The sequence below is a fragment of the Carettochelys insculpta genome, chromosome 2, assembly GCF_033958435.1.
Source record: "Carettochelys insculpta isolate YL-2023 chromosome 2, ASM3395843v1, whole genome shotgun sequence".
In the NCBI taxonomy this organism is placed as follows: Eukaryota; Metazoa; Chordata; order Testudines; family Carettochelyidae; genus Carettochelys; species Carettochelys insculpta.
This window is the reverse complement of record NC_134138.1, coordinates 24,707,586-24,714,169: the sequence shown is the minus strand read 5'-3', so window position 1 is coordinate 24,714,169 and position 6,584 is coordinate 24,707,586.

Here is a 6,584-nt window from a genome sequence, read left to right as displayed (position 1 = left end):
GTACCTTTCTGAGTCAGGACCTAAGGACAGATTCTGCTCATTTGAGTTTGTAATAGGGAAAAAATATTTTGTACAGTAATGCCTTGATTTATGCGAGGGTTCCATTCCCAAGCACCCTTGTATAACTGGAATTTCGTGTGAGTTGGGGGGTTTCTCCCTGACAGAAGGCATGTTCTGCAGCCCAGGAAGCAGCAGGAGCACATGGAGCTCCTTCTGAAAGGTAAGTCCTGGATTGGGGAGCAGTGGGTTGGGGCCCTGGGAGTGGGGCAGAGGGGTTAAGCCTGGAGTGGGTTAGGGCTGGTGGGGTTGGGGGGCAGGGGGGAGTTAAGCTGGGGCTGCGAGCAGGGGACGGGCAGTTGAACTGGCGGGAGGAGATTGAGCGAGCTAGAGCCACGCATGGGGGTTGTGAGCTGGAGCCGTGCTCAGGGTCATTGAAATGGTGTTTTGCGTGTTGAGCCAGAGCTAGGTGCAGGGGCTCAGTTTGAACCTAGGCTTGCGTGGGCCAGGGGTATGAACCAGAGCCAGGGGCAGCAGGATTTTGAGTTGAGCTTAATGCGTTAATGTGAGTTAAGTGCAACTCGAAATGGTGCATTTCAAGAGTTTACTGTATATGCTTGTGTTAAAGAGCAACTTGCAAATGTAGCTTTATTAAATGGATATATAATTCTTACAGGGAATAAGAGACAAAAATATTTTTAACTAACATAAATGAGGTGTTGCATGAACCACCAGTCCCACACATCCCTCAGATTGGAGTTGGTTCACACCAAACTCATTCCAGCTGCACCTGCTTAGTTGAGAGTGTTGGCGCTCTGAACTCCTCAGCCTATCGGTTCAATTTCTCACGTCTCTGTGGAGAGACTTGGCATCTAGACCTGAGCAGCCTGCACCTAATGGTTATACAGCAAACCCTTAATTTAATGGACCCTGATATAACGGACTTCGTACATAATGGATGCTGTCTGCCAGCCCCCACCCGTTCCTAAATAAGTGCCAGAGACTCACCAGAGCCACTGCTGAGGCTGGAGGAGTTGCCAGAGAGGCTGTGGTGGGGCAACCATAGCAGCTGGGGCCAGAGGAGCTGAGGTGGGGGGCCTGTGATGGGGCACAGGAGCTCTGCTTCCCCTGCCTTGTGTGCTTGGAGCATGTCTGTGCCCAGCCGCAGCTGCCTGCAAGGTGCTGAGCAGCAGCCGTGGCATCTGAGGCTGCTGCCCACTGGCAGGCTGGGGACGGCCATGCTCTACTTTCACATGGGTGACTCAGAGCTGGTGGCTGGAGGACCTGCAGTGCTGAGAGCTGCTGGAGGTGGAAGGAGGCAAGCTGCCATTCAGATCCTCTGGTAATAGGGAGAGGGATATGGAGGTGTGAGGGGAAGAATGGGGCAGGAGGGGGAAAGGAAGGGTAGGAAAGAGGACAGGAGTCGGTATACAGTCATGGTCGTACAGTATAACCATTTGGAGATAACGGACTCTCAGCACTAACGGACACCCCTTCCTCCCATTAGTCCATTAAATTGAGTAATTTTGCTGCTACACAAGGACTGTCACTCTCGTGTGGGTCTTTATAGTCACAATAGATGCTGTAAATGAAGTCCTCAATTGAAACTTCAAAGGGTGCGATCCATAGTCTATGCAGACTGAAGGATGCTGCTACAATGCATTTAATAGCTCACAGTTAATGAATTATCATGGCAAAACCCAAAATAACATAGGCTGCTTGCAGCTCAAGCACCGTCTACATTGCTCTCTAGCTAGATCCTTAAAATGGTCTGTCTGATTTTCAGTCTGTCCATCATTAGTGACCCAAATGTTGTTGGTGCCCACACAATCACCACCTGTGCCATTCTTTGGTATTGTGAACAGCTCCTAATTCTTTTGATTATATCAGTTCAAGCCTACTACATCAAGCCCTTTCTATTTGCCGGTGGCTAATGAACTTCACTCCATCTCCCCCCAAAGAGTCCACCCTTACTGTCCACCTTCCCCCTAACAATGTCTTCACTCCTCCCCTATTACAGTCCTCGCGTGACCATGAAATGTACTTCCTCTTCCAGTTGAAGACTGGACAGGGCTATTTGTTTTAAGCAGGCCTGCTGGCAGGGCAGAAGAAGTGTCCCGGCCAGAAGTGATGTCTGTGGAGAAGGGATGGTGCCTCATTTGGGGGACAGACAAGGATAGGCCCATTTCTTTCCCTGCCTGCTCCAACCACAATAAGAGCAGAAAGATAGGAGCCAAGCTAGCAGCTCTGTTCTGTATACAGCAACCCTGCCCAAAGAACCTCAGGTGAGTCAACAGAAGGGTTACTAGGCTTGATGATTCAGAAGATGCTCCTAGGATCAGCAGTGCAGATAGGAAGGGAAATCCCAGTCCCCCAGCCAAGAGGGGCATTAGCAAGTATAAGTGTGTGTGAACATTGAGAGCCCCCCTTTCTGTGAGTAAATAGGGTGAGCAGCCACTGACAGCAGAGACTGTAGAGGAACCGCAGCCAGAAGGCACGTAGGGAGACATTGATTGGGGATGGAGAAAGGGGCGTATCAATATCTCCCTGCTTGTGATTCCCTCCATGCCTCCGATGCACAGAGTAAATGAACAGCAGGCCTGTATGCAGGAGTTTCTGTGGGTGGCGGGTGGTTTTTATTGTAAACGTGGACCACAATTTTTTTTAAATATAAGAGTTCAAAATAGTTGCACCATGAGTGTGCATAAGAGAGGTTAATGACAAATTTGATTGGAAACCGTGATTGGTAAAATGATTTTGTTATGAACAAAATTTATACAGTAATCAGTGTGCCTAAGATATGTTTATGGTTCTTTTCCTGTTGCTAGTGGCCAAGGGCATGCTGGGAAATGTAGTCCCTTCCGTAGTCCAGGGCCAGCTCTTGGCAGGGAACTGGCCAAGGAACTACAGCTCTGGGTTCTCCCATCATGGCCAGCAGGGCCCCCTGCACAGCACAATAGGGAGGAAGGGAAGGAAACTGGATATGGGGGTGTGTTTGCACCCTTCACAGCCCTCCCCACAACCACATCTACAGGCCTGGACAGGGTTCAGTCTTATCAGCATGGATCCTTCACTAGTGAGCTAGCTGAGATCTAGCAGAGCAGAAAATCTGCCCATGCTTTGTCAGAGCCAAAAGAAACTCCAAGGCTGTGTCTACACAGCATTTGGAAGGGGAATGCAAATGAGCAAGATCAAAAATTCAAATGAAGCATGGATTCACATATGTTCCAGCTCATTTGAATATTCTCCCACAATTACACTTCCCAAAGAGAATTTTCCGGAAGCAAAAACAGCCATGTAGACAATGTTCCTTTAGAAAAAATCCTGTTTTTCAAAAGAACCTTTCTTCTGCATTTGTTTCAGGAAGAAGGAGTCTTCTGAAAATGGGTTTTTCCCCCCGAAGGAAAAGCGTGCAGAGCACCCAAGAGTGCAGCCTGGAACATTGCTCTAGCACAAACTCCAGCTGCTCTATCTAGATGCCTTTTCTCATGAAAACAGAGAGGGCAGGGACAGGGAGATGGAAAACAGCAGAGGTGGGGTAGCTCCTGGGCTACAGCAAGACAAGGAGAGGAAGGCCGGTAGAGTCCATAATCAAATCTACCAAAGATGCAGCTCAGCACCATCACTGGCAGCCAGTGTGTGCTGCTGAGATTCTTCCTGTAAACCTCCCCTTCTACTTCTCTGCCATATGGCTGGGGGATAGAACAGGCAGCATGATGTCTGGGGTAGGGTCTTTTCCACCCAAAGCTCTGAGCCTGTGTAGAACTGTTCCTTACATTTTTTTGCACCAACAAAGAGCCACGTTGCCCATGTGTCAACAGCAAGTATATGCAAATGTTGCTGAGGTTGGCATTAAGGATTTGGGTTGCACAAAATTTTAATGCCCACCTTAGCAATGACAAAATATATTTGCTGTGGAGATCTGTGCCTAACATGTACCCAGGATGAGCTCTTCGCATGGGCAATATGAGTGGGTTGAACTGGTGAGTGTGGACTATTGCTGTATCTGTTGGTGTTAGAGGTGGCAGGCAGGGGCCTGAGGAGGAGGCTTTGCTCTTATGTGGCTATAAGAAACCTTGTATTTATTGCAATGGTTTTATTTCATTATAGGTTAAAGGCATTTTATTACCCTCAGTATATAGGCCTAATCAAGTAATATTCTCTGAGTACTTGCTCATGCTTGCTCCAGTGTAGGTGGGGGCTCACCCCAAGTGTCACTGTCAGAAAGTTCTCCCTCAGTGGTATCCGTCAGATTGGCCCAGCTGTTCCCTGCAGTCACAGTCTCAGTGCATCGGTATAAAGGGGCAAACACTTTTCACAAAGCAACATTCGACAGCTCAACTTGTCCTCAAAGAAAACTTGCACAGCACTTTTGTAAGGTGAGCCTGGGACCTGAAATTAATAGCACTGTTGGAAACCAAAGCATCTGGACTGAACAGGAGCACTGTTTTAATGGCTTTTTGCAACATGATGTAACACATCACTTTGACTGATAAACTTAAATGCCCTCCTCACCCCTCAGTAACAAAATTCATTACAAGAGCCTTACTGCTTTTGGTGAACAATCTCTCTGAATATGTCTTTAGCTCAGGTGCTCTCCTGCTATCTTTGGAACAAAAGCAGAGCTCTGTGCAGCTAAAAAATTCATACCTTGCATGCAACAGAGGTTGCTACAACACAGTGTTAAATCACCCTCTTGAGCGATCCTAATCTAGGAACAGTAGAATCAAAAACATATTAAACGAGTTACTGTTCTTTGTTTTTAAAAATGTTCGTGGAGCTTATCTGAAGTCCTTTATGGCTATTCTTTGCACGCAAGGGATCGTTTCTCTAGTGAGTGACTACAGACGGAGGTTCTGAAAGGTTAGCTTTATTAACACATAATGGCTACGTCTACACTAGCACATACATCGAAGTAGCCTATTTCGATGTAAGAACATTGAAATAGGCTACTTCGATGCATATTGTCTACACATCTTCCAGGGCTGGTGCCGTTGACATTCAACGTCGAAGTAGTGACAGAGAACATCGAAAGGAGCCGCCCCAGAAGGAAACGCGGAGCGTCCACACACACAAGTCCCCCCGTCGAAATAAGGGGCCAGCAAAGCCCCAAGCCGCTCCCTTAAAGGGCCCCTCCCAGACACACTCACCCTGCACAGCACGAGATCGACAGAGCCAACATCCGGTTGCAGACCCTGTGCACGCAGCATGGACCCCCAGCTGCTGCTGCAGCAGCAGCAGTACCTAGAAGCCCTGGGCTAAGGGCTGCTGCACATGGTGACTATAGAGCCCTGCAGGGGCTGGATGAAGCGTCTCTCAACCCCTCCACTGTTGGCCACCATGGAGGACCCCGCTATTTTGACGTAGCAGGACGCGGATCGTCTACACACACCCTATTTCGACATCGAATGTCAAAGCAGGGCACTATTCCCATCTTCGGATAGGAACAGTGATTTTGACGTCTCACTGCCTAACATAGACGTGATGCGTACTATTTCGCTGTTGTGCCAGCTACTTCGAAGTAGCCATCTAGTGTAGATGCACCCAATGTGAGGAACTGCAGTGTGTCTGTTTGAGCCTGACAGTGATAAAATGCTGCTCTGTACCACCTACTTTCTTCTCTGGAAGAATGCGTTGCTTTTACTAGAGAAGCAAGAGAAGGGTGCATAGTCTGAGTGGATGGTTCGCAGCCTGGTTTGGTCGATTCCATTATATCTGTAGTTATGCATGCAGCAATCTAGCAGAATTACTAGGGCGCAACATGCAAAGAATTTTTGTACTGAAGCTATGTATTAGTGTTTTCTAAGGCAATGATTACTATACTGTGCCAGAGTGCCTGTGAAATAGATTAATAATTATGGCAATTCAAATGGCGAAAATAGGCTAAGTCAAGTAAATTACATCACCAGCAGATAGCATGAAATTGAAGGAAATAGTAGATTTATTTAAGTAACTAAGAGGTGGAAAAATATTAACAAAGACAAATATTCTGGAGCTCCAAGCCTAGGTACACGATTGTTCATAGCTCCTCCCAGATCACACCAACTCAAAGCAGGCACCAGACTCTGCTAAAACAAGAGATGCAAAATTTCCAGGCAGACCTCCACTGCTACAGTGCTGAATATTTTCCACAACACATCACTCAAGAAGAGCCATGAATCCTGCACATACTTCGGGATGACATCAGATGCTCCTGGAAAAAAAAAAAAAAAACCTATGTGGGAGAAGCCAATCATTGTGATGTTGAATGAACTCACACAGACAATTAAAATAAATGACAAATATGCCCTTAGGCAAACACTCACAGACAAACACTTTTCACAGTGCAAAATCTCATTGCACATTTTACGTGTCCTCAAAAATACCCTACACAACAGCTTAAAAAAGCAAGTGTGGAAAGTAAAATTCATCACACTGATATATACCTGACATGATGCACTTAACAGGAACTTTGTTTTGAAGGCTTTTTGCAATAATTTGTAACGCACCATACTGACAAACTCCCTTAAATACACTCATCAGGAATTTACATGTAAGAAAAAACCAACCCCAAATGGCCCAATTTATTACAAGAGACATTCTACAAC